Consider the following 15,616-nt stretch of genomic DNA (forward strand, 5'->3'; position numbering starts at 1 on the left):
AGCAAGGGCACAGGCGCACTCGGCGAAGGCAAAGGGCTCTCGGGGACGTTCCCGCCCCGCCCTAGGGGTCGGCCTGGCAAAGACTCAAGGGGCCCCAGGGCAGGGAGTGCACTGCGGAGAACGGGGTGCAGGAGGCGCCAGGGGCTGGGAAGGGCTACTGGGGTCCTACACACGGTGATGGCGGGGAGTGGGGGGCGCAGGTCTGCATCACATCTCGCAGCCCCCGGCGTCTGCCGGGCAGGTGGCCTCCAGCACCCTCCACCGCGGCTCACTCGCGTCCCCATTCTCACACTGCCCACCAGCACATCGGCTCAGATCCCAAGCATTTCAGCAGCCCCTGGACCAGTCTGGGCGCCACGTGGATGACATTCGCTTCCCCACCCAAGGCAAGGAAGGCGTCATCGCAGTGCTGCCCTGACATTAAGGGAAAGAAAACTCGCCACCCTAATATTCTGCGGTATGCTCTCGTATTTGTGGGACTCACTTGATTAATGGTGACAAATGAATCCAACCAAGTGTCTCATCTTAGAAGGATGGGCTAGATGGCTAAATGTGTGGGTACACACACACACACACACACACACACACACACACACACAGCACCAAGAACAACAGCAACAACGAAAATCCAACCAGGAGAGAGGGAACACTTAAAACATTATCCATTGGGAGGAAATATCCATTCATCAAGCTTCAAACACACAAATCCCACTAGCAGGGAAGGAAGCATTATCACAGGACCTACTGGGGAAAGAGCACTCATTCATCAAACTTTCACGGGCCCGGCGTGGCAACAGGTCCAGATGATACCCATTTGGCTTTGAGACACGCATCTCTACCCGAGAGGCTGATCGCAGGGCCCTGTTTTCTGATCATTCTGACGTGACTTGGTGCCGTGTGGTGGCTTCCTGGGGTGACCCCGAATGCAACATTCCCCACATGCTCTTGTTTCCAATTTGGACAGAGGAAGGTATTGACACGTGAGCAAAGAAGGGAAGGTTCCTGCCGTTCCGAGCCTTCTCGAGGTTAAAAGTTAGGTGACTGAGCTGCCTGCCCGATTCCTGATGAGGCCTTTGCATTTGTTGCAGGAATAGAAACTACATGTCTTAAACTCCCCAGATGTGAGATATGAGTCTCCAGGGTGTGAGTTTCATAATCCTCTCTATCTCCTTTGCCTCCATTATAGAGTCCTAGGGGAGTTAATTCCTCTAGGGAACTGGTTCTCAAGTGGGGGGTATTTAGTAAGTCTGGGGGGATTTATGGTTTCACCATGGCTGGAGGTTGGGGGATTGCTACTGGCACCTAGTGCAGAGGCCAGGGCTGCTGCTAAACATCTTACAGCGTGCAAAGGACAGCACGTCCGCAACAAAGAATCACCTGGCCCCAAACGTTACCATGTCAAATTCTATTCTAGGGTGGTTACAGATGGATACCAGGACAGGTTGAGTGCTACCTGAAATAAAAGTACCTGGACCTGACAAACCACTAAGCAGCATGTGGGATCTTAGTTCCCCGACTAGGGATCAAACCTGTGCCCCCTGCAGTGGAAGCACAGAGTCCTAACCACTGGACGGCCAGGGAAGTCCCAGGGAAGTCCCAGGAATTCCTTTCTGCAAGTGGCTTATTTGTTATGTGCCATACAAGCTTTGTGGAGCCCATAAAACCACACCAGGTCTGCACCACCTAAGACAAAACTTGGGCTCTACAGAGTGTTACAAATGTGCACGTAAGTCCTGGGAACACAGGTGTATTAGATGTTGCCAGGTCCATGCCAGGCAGGGAATTTCCGGTGCCCGACCCCTTCCCCCTTTTCCTCTGTGCAACCCTGCCTGGAATACTACAACTCCATCCTTGGGCACCAGGCACACTTTTAAACACATGGTAGATTTCTGAGCATATGTGGTAATGGTCTCTGCCCTAGGACTGGCCTTTCCCTGGTGTCCCATCTTCTAAAACACAAGAGCCGGTCTAGGAGCCCATGAACAGCAGCCTGGTCATCTTTCAAAGTGTCACTGGAAAGAACCATAATTAATAAATGTTCTCGGTATTATTGTAACTGAGCAGGATCCTATGGGGCCTTCCTGAGACAGACTTCCACCCCCCATGTCGTACACCTCTTGTCTACAGAAAAACTCTCGTCAAACAATAAAATTAATCAGAGAAGCGAGAAAATGCAGAAGCAAAGGAAAACAGTCAAAGAGGACAAAATAATAATACCTTAGTCATTAAACAAAGTCAAAGACCCTTAGTTCCTCCTCAAGGGCTGTAGGTCATATTCTGAGCCACGTCCTGTGAGCTGTTTTGTAGATACTGAAACCCCCGCCAGGTGGGAGAAGTTAGCTACATGATGACCAGACCGTAGCCATGACATAGGCTGCCACAACTCTGAGAACTGGTGTCAAGGAAATGGGAACAAACTGATCCTGGAGCTGAAGACTAACTGTACGTAAAACAATCGAGATGACGCTGGTCAGACCACTGCAGGACCAATTTCAAGATGACGGTCAGAGCTGACCGTACCGCTTCTGCATGGGGCCCCCTGCCTCCCCCTGAAACTCCCCTTTAAAAGCTCTTGCCCACTGATCAGCAGGGGGGAGTTGGCTTTTGGACATGAGTCTGCCTTCTCCCCACGTTGCCGGTCTCCAGAATAAAGCCAACTTTCCTTTCCCGCCAACACTTGTCTCTCGAGTACGGGCTTTGGAGCAGCAGCAAGCAGCCAGACCTGAGTTTAGTAATATTTTATGGAATGAGGTTATCCAGCATTTTCAAAATATGAGATTCGGTTGGTTCACCAGGAAATGTGAGTTTACCTTATCAGAATTAGATGATTTCTCATGATGTCTCCCCTGCTATAAAGCATATGTGCATCTCTTCCCAAAAGAGCCGACCCCGGCCCCAGAGAGATCACCAGCCCATCCCCACACTCAGCAGGTCGGGAGAAGAGGAATTCAGTGAGTTCTGGATTCCCCAGGCCCGGGAATTAGTGCAGGCTTCCGAACCACCAGGCAGTTCATTTGGCAATGGAGGTGGGTGGTGATATTTTCCATTAGTGAACACTTAAGCCATGAATGGGTTTCTTATTTATGGAACACTAGAGATAACTGCAGTTTTCCATTTAGGATTCAGGAGTGGATTGTGTCTATTTTTAGGCAATTTAGGTGCCCTCAAGCAGAGGTTTTGCAAATGCATTCACATAATCACCTTCGAGCAACTAGATCCTGTGTACTTAGGGCCCTTCCGATCATGGCTTTCTATATACTTCTTATCTTCAGGCGAGGGGTGCATATGTCATTTGTGTATTAGGCTGCTTCTCCCCAAGGTTGCAAGTATTGGATTATACAAACAGACATCGGTCCCCAAAGGCAGGGCTGACATCCTGGAATTAGATTCTGTTCCTGGGCCACTTCAGGAAAACCATGTACTAGACCTGAGAGGATGGAGATTCTAAGGAAAGGGGACCACTTCCACACCATCAGTACCATTAGCAGTCTGATCCCAAAGAGGAAGGAATCACCTGTTCTCTTTAGTTGTCCTACAAATTCTGCCTGTTCCATCTTTAGTTGGAGTCTGACTTCAGGAAGTTATTTCCTCATCAACAATAATACAGACTTGCCTCCTGGTGGGCTGTCAAAGTCCTACTTGATGCATTTTCTGTCCCCACGCTGTCCCAGTTACCCTGACTTCTGGGAACAACGTTTATGTCAGGTCAGTGCTTCATGTCTGCAAAGCGCAGAGTGAAAATGAGCTGAGCGTGCCACCTGGGTGCACATGCCTCTCGTGTCTGACAATACCAGGAGTATCAGAGAACATCTTTGCGAGCCCACACCATGTAGAGATGCAAGGATGGGTGAGATGCACAGACACAGAGTCAGGGAAAGAATTATAGGCAAGACTCAGAGGCACAACTGTAACCCAGGGCAATGGTTTCACCGAGTCTTCCGCAGACACTCACCAGGGCCCCAGGTCTCTTAAATGTCACTGTTGGTGGCAATCATGTAAAATATAATGCACGACATTATATTTTACATGATTGCCACCAACTACGACATTTAAGCCCCCTCTCAGAGACGCATGCCACGGCGACGACCGTCCTTTCCTCCACCAATTTGCACGTTTTATCAGAGAGTACTTCATTACTTCTGGTTTGATCTGAGTCAACTGGTGATAACTCAGAAGGGTTTTTCCTCTTACAGTCACTATTACCTAATTTTAGAGGCAGTCTTTTCCCCACAGGTACCTGCTTAAATTAGTAAATCAAACAATGCTGCGTTACCTGTGGTTTTATTTTGCTTCTAAGATTCCTCCATTCTGCAAATGCTTTACATATGGGTAAGAAAATGCATTAGCTAATTTCCTTCCTACCCAGAGATGCGTTTCCAAGGGATTTTCCATTTCGATATTTGAACCTTCCTCTTCAAATCATATTTTCTTTTCTAATGTTTTTCATTTTCATATAAATCGACATGTCTTGCACCTTCACTGCATTATCGCCCAGGATGGTGTTCCCGTCTTACACACAGCTCGTAGGTTGGATACGTCTTCCCATGGAACCGTAATCATTAGGTAACTTGACTGTCAAAAAAACTTCACTTTCATTCCTTAATGTTGCCAACCTGAGTTTTAAGTTAGCTTTCTCTCAATTTATTAACTTGGAACAAGAAACGATCAATATGTCAAACATTTGCATCTCCATATGGTTCCATCACTCCTTCCTCTTCCCGCCCCTACCAGCAAAGAAAAAATCCCAGCAACTTTGTAAGGAAGATGTTTTCTAGGTGGCGACAAAACGGCAGCAGCGTCTATGATAAACAGATGTGGGTCTACGGCCAGGCGTCCGTATGGCTCTGCTTTCTTACCCACCGTACACGTCTGTCTTCCAAGTTAATGGGACTCTTTCTCTTCTACTCCCATCACACGGAACCGGACATGCCTGGTTCACTTTCCTCTGGGGATGTCCAGGTTCTTTCTCTAGAAATCTCATCCCTCCTTTAAGGTCTCAACTAGATCCAACCACCTCCATGAATACGCAGTGCCCTGCCCCCTCCTTTTCTAAAACCCTGTAACATTTATGGCACAGGCGACTAGTTGAGTCAACTCAAGGCCGTTTCACATTTCATTGCCTTCTTCAATAACTATTTATTAATCATCTACTATGTGCCCAACAAAACGCTTGGCCCCTGGGACATGACAGTAGAAGAGACATGCTCAGGGCCTCGGTCTTGGAGTTTAAGAAACTTGATGCAGAAACAGACATTCAGCAGAGAAACAGACAAGGCACTTACTATTAATAGCATGATTCCCACGTCAAGAATAGTACATCTGTACAAGACACACTATAAGAAGCTGCATGGCTTCCCTGAGTGAAATTCCCAGCAGATGCTCGAAAGAAAGAAAAGAGAAAGAAAGAAGGGAAGAACTAAATGAAAGAAACAAAGGGAAAGAAAAGAATAAGACACGGCCCGGGTGAACACTTCCTGTTACTGTGTACAGACTCTGATTCCTTCTGTCTGAAACAGCACCCACCTTCCTGGGGAGTCCTGCTGTCAGAAGACTTAGCTCTGATTGTAAATATTTCAAACACTCTTTGCCACTTCGAGTGCCTGCACCTGTAGCCTCCCGAGCAGGGCAGGAGTGTGCACTCTTCTGGACACCAGGTTAAAGCATCCAATCCACTAAACGTTGGGCATCCCTCACCTGCCCACCTGTGCGCCTTTACTGCTGCTTTTCTCTGGAGCCTGCATTCAATCACATCCATCTTATTGCTGGGACTTGTTCCTTAGCATCTTAGAAAACATCCTACCACCACCTCCTACATCTTGTTAAGTCAACAGAAACCTGTTATATTCCTTTTAAAACCCATGTTTTTCTCAACTTCCTCCTCTGTCCTGTGATGGGGGGCACTTCCAACAGACTATTTCCATCCCATCCCATCTCTCTCTCTCTCATGGATTCACACTGCAAGATGACCACAATGGTCCATCACCATGTCACTGGTCAATTTTTGTTCAGTTTACCTGGTTTATGTGACTTCCTCTCAGGAGACAGAGCTCAGAAATGATTTGGTGGCTGCTCGAGTATCCACGCATGAATCCACCAACATGTCGTCAGAATCTTGAATAGCCTAAAACGAAATGCAACGTGAATTATGACAAGAGAACGTGCAACTCCTTGCTCTGGCCTCAAACGAACATGCGGCCTTTCGACCTTGGGCTGGTGTCTAGATATAAACTGAAGCATCTCCGTGTCTCATACTGGTAGCTGTGAGCGTCGGCACAGATCACCTAGCAAAATGCATCGCAGGGCAAACTCTTTATTTAGGTAGAGAGCTGGGGAAGAAACAAAGTATGTCTCATGGTTGGAGAGAATGTCCCCATTTCATGATCTGTTATTGTCATATTCGGTTTTGCTTTTTGTGCTGTGGAATATTATTATTTTCTAACATGCTGTGGAATTAGCGCTGAATCCAATCCAAATGATGCAGTTGAAGGGGAGCAGAACATGCCACCCCAAGATGTGACTGTAGGGGTTCAGGACGTGTCACCCCAAGATGTGAGTGTAGGGGTTCAGGACGTGTCACCCCAAGATGTGAGTATAGGGGTTCAGGATTTGCTGCCCGCAAATGTACCAGCAGGGGTTCAGGACGTGCCATCCCAAAATACGCCACTTTGGTATATTGATGATTTTGAGCTGTAGGCACTTGGAAAACAGCAAATGCAGGGAGAGGCTTTCTCTAAACCCCCCTTTATCTCCTAAAGACAGATCCTCCCAAAGGAACCCAGATGTCATCAGTCCCCTCATGGGAGTGTCATCAACCTGGCAGCCTTGACTCCCATCACGGGACAGGAGTCTAGAGACATAGTCACGTACGTCTGCAGCGTAGAGAGGACAGATGCAGACACTGAGGTGTGGTCCACACCACACCCAGACACACTTCATCACAAACAGTCCCCCCTCCCATCCATCCTTCTAAGGCCCCATCATCTCTCCTAAAACCATTTACTCTCCCCAAAGAGGCTCATGTCCCACCTTGCCTTCCCCAAAAGCTGCCTGGGGGAGCTGCCCATTTGCCCCTGGGTATCCCCCATGTGGACATGAGCTAGGCAGGAAACGAACTTCTGTGTGTTTCTCATTAAGTTGTCTTTTATTACAGGGGTCTCAGAAGAGAACTCAGAAGGGTGGAGGGAAAATTATTTTTCGTCTGCTACACAATCCTTCATGTAACTGTAGGTAATTATTTTTCCCTGAAACTCTTTTACACAATTTTCTCATGTTTATAGCATGATAACCTGAGAGCAAGACTTGGAACATTATTTCTTACTTGCCGAGAACGGAACAGTATGGTCATTAATGACGTTCTTCTCACGACTAATTTTCTTTGATACTTGAACGTATTATATACTTATTGGTCAACTGTTTGCTTTCATTTTAATCATTGGACTCAAGCAGATTTTCTGTAGTTATTGCCAAAAGCTTGGGAAAAGTTACATTTATAAATCTTGAAGCAGACTAATGTTTTCTATGCTTTGGCCAGTATGATTTTGTTCCTAAAACTTGTGCTTATGAGAGAAAAACAAAAAACAAAAAAACTAGTTTATGTGTAGCCTCAAATTTTTACTTATCCTACTTCATAGGAAAAGAATTAAACCTTCATTCCACAAATACTCAGTGAGCACCAACTCCGTGTTCTAAGCGCTGGGGAGAGGGCAGGACAGATAAAGTTGCTCTTATGAAGCCTAATCACTATAGGAGGAGCAAACAACGAACAAACAAATAGATACATGAACAACATAATTTATATTGCGTGCTGTTTAGTGTGAGAGGGAGTGTACAACATAGAAATGGAATGAGTCACACGGGTGAGGAGACTGTGAATGGTGCTAAGCTGGCAGATAGAGAAACACTCTGGACAAGTGGTCAGGGCAGGTTTCCCTGGAGAGAGGACACCTAAACTCTCGTCATGAGGAGCGGCACCAGGTGGAAGCAGAGCCTGGGGAAGGCGGTCTTGTCTGTCAACAGAAAAGAAGCAAGGATGGTAAGGTCGGAGGCTACTGAGCAAGGGAGGTAGAAAGGCAGCCGGCTCAAGAGGTGGGCAGGGTAGGGGGGGCCACTGGGAGCCCTGGGGTCTTGGGAACGAGCTTGCATCGTGTACGGGGTGGAAAGAGAGGCGACTGGAGGGTTCGCCCACATCACTCAGTCTGCAGGGCGAGCACACTGTGGCAGGGAAAGCCCAGCTAGAAGCGAGACACAGATGAGCCGAGCACGGCTGAGCAATCACGGATGTCGTTTTATACCCACGTCGTCCTACCCGTGCTTCTCGCCCGCATCCCGGCTGAGCAATCACGGATGTCGTTTTATACCCACGTCGTCCTACCCGTGCTTCTCGCCCGCATCCCGGCTGAGCAATCACGGATGTCGTTTTATACCCACGTCGTCCTACGCGTTCTTCTCGCCCGCATCCCGGCTGAGCAATCACGGATGTCGTTTTATACCCACGTCGTCCTACGCGTTCTTCTCGCCCGCATCCCGGCTGAGCAATCACGGATGTCGTTTTATACCCACGTCGTCCTACGCGTTCTTCTCGCCCGCATCCCGGCTGAGCAATCACGGATGTCGTTTTATACCCACGTCGTCCTACGCGTTCTTCTCGCCCGCATCCCGGCTGAGCAATCACGGATGTCGTTTTATACCCACGTCGTCCTACCCGTGCTTCTCGCCCGCATCCCGGCTGAGCAATCACGGATGTAGTTTTATACCCACGTCGTCCTACCCGTGCTTCTCGTCCGCATCCCGGCTGAGCAATCACGGATGTAGTTTTATACCCACGTCGTCCTACCCGTGCTTCTCGTCCGCATCCCGGCTGAGCAATCACGGATGTAGTTTTATACCCACGTCGTCCTACCCGTGCTTCTCGTCCGCATCCCGGCTGAGCAATCACGGATGTCGTTTTATACCCACGTCGTCCTACCCGTGCTTCTCGTCCGCATCCCGGCTGAGCAATCACGGATGTAGTTTTATACCCACGTCGTCCTACGCGTTCTTCTCGCCCGCATCGCTGCTGTGTATCCACGTCATCCTACCTGTTCTTCTCGTCCGCATCCCTGCTGTATATCTACGTCATCCTACCCGTTCTTCTCGTCCGCATCCCTGCCGTATACACACGTCATCCTACCCGTTCTTCTCGTCCGCATCCCTGCTGTATATCTACGTCATCCTACCCGTTCTTCTCGCCCGCATCGCTGCTGTATATCCACGTCATCCTACCCGTTCTTCTCGTCCGCATCCCTGCTGTATATCTACGTCATCCTACCCGTTCTTCTCGCCCGCATCCCTGCCGTATACACACGTCATCCTACCCGTTCTTCTCGTCCGCATCCCTGCTGTATATCTACGTCATCCTACCCGTTCTTCTCGTCCGCATCCCTGCTGTATACACACATCATCCTACCCGTTCTTCTCGTCCGCATCCCTGCCGTATACACACGTCATCCTACCCGTTCTTCTCGTCCGCATCCCTGCCGTATACACACATCATCCTACCCGTTCTTCTCGTCCGCATCCCTGCCGTATACCCACGTCATCCTACCCGTTCTTCTCGTCCGCATCCCTGCTGTATACCCACGTCATCCTACCCGTTCTTCTCGTCCGCATCCCTGCCGTATACACACGTCATCCTACCCGTTCTTCTCGTCCGCATCCCTGCTGTATATCTACGTCATCCTACCCGTTCTTCTCGTCCGCATCCCTGCTGTATACACACATCATCCTACCCGTTCTTCTCGTCCGCATCCCTGCCGTATACACACGTCATCCTACCCGTTCTTCTCGTCCGCATCCCTGCCGTATACACACATCATCCTACCCGTTCTTCTCGTCCGCATCCCTGCCGTATACACACGTCATCCTACCCGTTCTTCTCGTCCGCATCCCTGCCGTATACCCACGTCATCCTACCCGTTCTTCTCGTCCGCATCCCTGCTGTATACCCACGTCATCCTACCCGTTCTTCTCGTCCGCATCCCTGCTGTATACACGCGTCATCCTACCCGTTCTTCTCGTCCGCATCCCTGCTGTATATCTACGTCATCCTACCCGTTCTTCTCGTCCGCATCCCTGCCGTATACACACTTCATCCTACCCGTTCTTCTCGTCCGCATCCCTGCCGTATATCCACGTCATCCTACCCGTTCTTCTCGTCCGCATCCCTGCTGTGTATCCACGTCATCCTACCCGTTCTTCTCGTCCGCATCCCTGCTGTATATCTACGTCATCCTACCCGTTCTTCTCGTCCACATCACTGCTGTATACCCACGTCATCCTACCCGTTCTTCTCGTCCGCATCGCTGCTGTGGAGGACTACCCCCTAGAGAAAAGGCCGCTGGCTGCCTAGATGCCCACTTGGACTGTGGCCAGGCTGGACAGTAGAGATTGTTATGAGTAACAGCAGACAAATTAATACAGAGTGATGGAGTTGGGAAGCCTTAAACCCCAGAAACACCAGTACTGGTTAGAAAGAAAGTGAAACTGGCCGGACCTTAAAAATACTGTTGGATGCCATGTGACCCCAGTGTGCATATACCTTCTCTCCTTCCCCTGACCTGCTTCTATCTACTGCACTCCCTGCTACCATCCCTACCCTCCACTGCCTCACCAGCAACTTGGGGGCTTGACCAGCATCGAATGAAAAACGTATGAAGTATGAGGTTATCAGTCACAGCAGGGAAGAACCTAGCTGCTAGAGGACATGTTTCTTCCTCTATAGAAGCTGGCTTAAAGAGCACATTTATATTCATATAGGATTGACATCATTTTATTTCTCCCTGTTCTTCAGCTGGAGTCCTTTGTTAAGAACGGTGAAGGATCTGAGATGTTAGCGTGGTTCCATTCCAACAAGCCAGCCTACCAGAGCTTCACAGATGATGGCAGAAGACAAGAGGCTCCTGGGTCAGAGGCAAAAGACTGTCTGTTCTCACAGTGACAGCAGGAAGCAGAGCAGCAGTGTTTGTGCTGGTCCCCACAGGAAACATGAAGAGGGCTGGGTGATGCCTGCACACACAGTGGATTGTGTGATGGGAGAGGGACCCTGTGCTTAGGGAACGTGACAATAGGCCAAAGGGGACGTGATAATAGGCCAGAACACTGATAATAGGCCATACACCTGTCTGATTGTAACAATAGAGGAAGACATTGTCTTCATTAAATGGGGAGTGTAATAAGCAATAAATAAAGCAAGGCTGCCATTTGCTTTAGAGGAAGACCCTGTCTACCTTCCAAAGCTGTTAGCTATACAAACATCTGAGCAGGACCCTGTGGGGCTCCTGGGCACAAAAGCCTTTTCCTGTCCCCCATTTCTTATTTGCAGGATAAAGGTTTCAGCCTCCTAGATCTCCCTGAGTTCCAAAGGGCAGATTCAAACAGTTACTAATCAGGGAAGGGAGGGGATGCAGAAAGAAGAGAGGAGCAGTCAAGACGCAATAGCGCAGCCTTGGGGCAGGGTGCTGGTTCCTCCTCAAGGAATATACATAACAATATCTTTGAGTTCTTTTGCAGGAACTAAAGCTCCCACCCAGGTGGAGGATGGCAACTTTAGGCTGAGAACAAGATTCCTGGAACACTGCCCTGTTACCTCACCAACCAATCAGAAGAAGGTCACGTGCCCTGCAGCCCTCACCCCAAATTTTGCAGATAAAAACTTTTCCCCCCAAACCATCAGGGAGTTGGGGGTTTTGAGCACGAGCTACCCGTTCTCCTTGCTTGGCCCTGCAATAAACCTTTCTCTGCTCCAAACTGCAACATTTTGGTTTGCTTGGCCTCACTGTGCGTGTGGCACACAAACTTGTGTTTGGTAACACATCCTTGAAAAGAGAGCCCAGAATAAAGGCCGTCACTACCTCTGCTTGCAATTGATGCAGAAATGCAAGAGATCCCAGATGAATTGTCTCCCCACACCTTTTTAATGTGACTTCTAGAATAAGAAAATTATTTAAAGGTATAATAGAGCCTAGAATACGTCAAAAATTGAGACATAATGACTCTTCAGTCCCCATGAAAAATGGGGTGAGAAACTCCCCATGGGTCAGTCTCCTTCCTCAACATGAGAGCTTTACTATTCCCAACAGCAGGTTTCACTGCTGCTTTAGAGCTTTCCAGTACAGTCCTAAAAGAAAATTGATGTTCAGACAACTTAGCGGCTTTCAACGGTGAGTCATCTTGACCATCTGAATTGTGAAGTTAATTGCTACTATAACCTCTCTGAAAAGAAGTGAAGCTCAGTGATTCAACATCATTAGCAATCCCAAGTCAATGTCTTATTCATTGCGTGAGTGCCAGCTTTGTAGACCATAAGAAGCCCTGAATGGAAGGCTATTATTGCCTATCAACTGTGACACTTTTTATATCATTAGAGATGCCTAAGGGATGGAAATTGATGATAGTTTGCTTTAATTAGGTTCACAGAGCGTGTGTGTGTGTGTGCGCATGCACGTATGTGTGTTGATGAGCAGTAATTTTCAGCGAGTCCCTTTGTTATGACTGATATTTTGGACTAAAGTTATTACTTAAGAGCGATCAAGTTATGGATGGAGAAGAACGAATAAAAAGAAAGATCCAAAGTTTCCTGGACAATATGGTAAAACACCCTAAAGTGCTTCCTCCACCAAATTGTTTTTAAGTTTTCTAACCAGTTAGTTTCCACCGATCTATTAGCTCAACTCTCCTACTTTGGGCATACAGAATTGAGTAAAGAATTCACTTTAAGACATGTTATATTTTGTAGTTTACATCTGGCAGAATCACTGGCGCATCCAAGTCTTTCTAGATTCTGTACTGATATGTGTATGTTTGTAATCAAAGACCAAATAAGACAGAGAGAGAGAGAGAGAGAGAGAGAGAAATTAAAGAGGACAGGAAGCCATATCACTCAATCATTCCAAAGTTATTCACCTCACCTGAGCTTTCTGGAACAAAGCAGAGATCTTATAAATGGGTGAGATGTGTCTAGTGCAAAGGACGTATTCCTCCAGATTGTTGCAAATGTTCACCGTGTAGCTCTATCGGGTACATAGCAGATTGTATAATCTCTGGTGCCTTTGAGAGAAACAATTTGAACTCTGTTGGTTTAGGGAAATAATTTTCAACCTAAATGAGGAGTTAACTATGGAGGAGGAAAAAAATTAAATTGTTGAAATGTTAAAAGAATTATGCTAAAAATAAAGGAAAAAGAACTTGATAAATTAAGAGACTGCAGTTAGAGTCACCCTAAAGGTTATCTGAGTGACCACCTTCTTAATGGTGGTCATCATACACACTAAATTGCACATATTGGTGATGAGACCGAATTATAAAAGGAATTCACTAGACTGTATGCAATTGAAAATTTGATTAAAACTCATCTGTCTTTGGCTCCAGAGTGAGAACTCAAAGTGTCAGTTCTTCAAGCGGCTGTTAGCTGCTCTACACAGCCCCCAACGATCTCTGCCCCTGCTTTTCACACCCTCATATACATCTTCCCTGCACTCTTTCACAGTGGGCTTGTTTGACCCATAGGACACTATTGTTTATACGGCGATGGTGCCTGCTTCCCGAGGTCATAAAGTGCATTGTGGTTTCTGTCTTGCTCTCTGTCTTGGTTCACTCCTGCTGAAGAAAGCCAGCAGCTGCCACGTAAGGACACTCAGGCAGCCCCATGGGGAAGGCAGCATGTCGAGTATATGAAACCTTCTCCTAGCAGACAGTGAGGAACTGTGACCTCCAGCCAACAGCCATGCAAATCACTGTATTCCCAGCTGACATCATCGGATACCCTGACGCAGAAATACCCAGCTCAGCCACTCCAAGGCTACTGAGCCACAGAGACTGTGAGAAAATGAACACGTGTTACTGTAAGCCACTCCACTGTGTGTTGCTTTGTTACACCACGGTAGATAACTAAGTGATAACATCACCAACACCATCCTCTACGTTAGGAACAAGATAAAAATATGGGGACTGAAACCAAGCAGGACCCTTTGGGGCCTTCTTGGGGACAGACAACCCCTTGTGTCTCCCAACCCTTGTTTGTAGAAAAGCTTTAGCCTATGAGGGCTTCTCTGAGTTCCAAAGAGCAAATTTAATCAGAGAAGTGAGAAAATGAAGAAGCAAAGGAAAACAGTCAAGCTAGAGAAAATAATAATAGTTTAGCCACTAAACAAAATGAAGGACCTTTAGTTCTGGCTCAGGGTTACAGATCATATTCTGAGCTACGTCCTTTGAGCTGTTTTGCAGATACTGAAACCCCCACCAGGTGGGAGAAGTTAACTGCATGCTGCCCACCAGGACACAGACCCCAGACCAGCTGGAACCAGAAGGTCGATGATGCCGACTCCCGATGACCTCACTACCAACCAATCAGAAGAGTGTCCACCAGCTGATCACACGGCCCGCAACCCCCCTTCCTCACCCTGCCTTTAAAAACCTTTCCCTGAAGGCCATCAGGAGAGTTTGGGCCTTTTAAACACCAGCTACCTGACTCCTTGGTTGGTGCCTGCAAGAAACACTGCACTTGCCTTCACCACGACCTGGTGTCAGGAGATTGGCTTTACTGCACGCAGGCGAGCAGACACAAGTTTGGTTCAGTAACAAGACTATGGCTTAGATGAGAAGTATTCAGTACTTCACACATTAGTTGACGTTGGTGTTCAATGAAACTGGTGTCAGTGACATTGATGGTGAGACTACTGTACTCGTCCTGTGTGCACAACTCATCAGTTGGTGTAACCCCACTCTTGCAGATATTATAGCCAATGTATTACAATGCAGAATCTTTCAAAATGGGAGTATCAGTGGATATTTTATTTTTTCATATTCTCACATGTCCACATTCACACTTGAGAAAAAGATAAAGTAATCAAATTTTGTCTGAACTAGACAAGCTGATTCTAAGATTCACAGGAGGGGGGAAAAAACATGCCAAAAAGCCAGTAAGATTCAGGAAAAGAAAGTTAATTAAGGGGGAAAATGATGCCTCATAGATATGAAATCATATTTTAAAGCAATAGTTATTAAACAGTTTGTTTCTGGCTCATGGGATATGACAAGAATATTTATTGCATGATTATTCATAGCAATACAAGTTTGGAAGTAATTTAAATGTCCACCAGTAGAATAATGGTGAAGAAAATTACGGTATACCCATTCAATAAAATGCCATGCAAGCATTTAAAAAATAAAGCATGTCAGTATGATTATGGAGCAATCTCCAAGTGATCAGTTTATGTGGCTAAAATAAGATGTAAAACAGATGACCCAGAGACGTGCTATGTGGTTAACTGTAAAACTTTACTCTTGTTCCTATAAAAACAGATTTTCAGTTCACAATGATGATTCTTTACTATGACATTTCATTCTTATTTACCTAAAGGACTTAGAGAAAGTGTAGACTCATGAGGTGATAGTTTTAGTGGTTTGAATAGACCTATGTCTTTTAGAAAAAATTCATAACACACTTGGCTAAACTTGCAAAATAAATAAGGTATTTTAAGATCAATGACCTCTTGATATTCAAGACACCGCTGAAGATTTTTTAAGGTCTTTATTTCTTTATGTTCAAACACATTACTAAACCAAAAGATGAATAGTATAT

At 46.9% G+C, this 15,616-nt stretch overlaps 1 protein-coding gene across 4 annotated transcripts in view; it reads right to left on the reverse strand.

Moving 5' to 3' along the window:
- PUDP (pseudouridine 5'-phosphatase) overlaps positions 1-15,616 on the reverse strand; it is a 605,728-nt gene that overhangs the window by 326,231 nt on the left and 263,881 nt on the right. For all 4 annotated transcript variants that reach the window (XR_009500091.1, XR_009500092.1, XR_009500089.1 and 1 more), the window contains exon 5: positions 6,015-6,121. The gene's annotated coding sequence lies outside the window, so the exon portion shown is untranslated. The remainder of the gene's footprint in view (positions 1-6,014; positions 6,122-15,616) is intronic.

Source organism: Balaenoptera ricei, chromosome X (assembly GCF_028023285.1).
Source record: "Balaenoptera ricei isolate mBalRic1 chromosome X, mBalRic1.hap2, whole genome shotgun sequence".
NCBI lineage: Eukaryota > Metazoa > Chordata > Mammalia > Artiodactyla > Balaenopteridae > Balaenoptera > Balaenoptera ricei.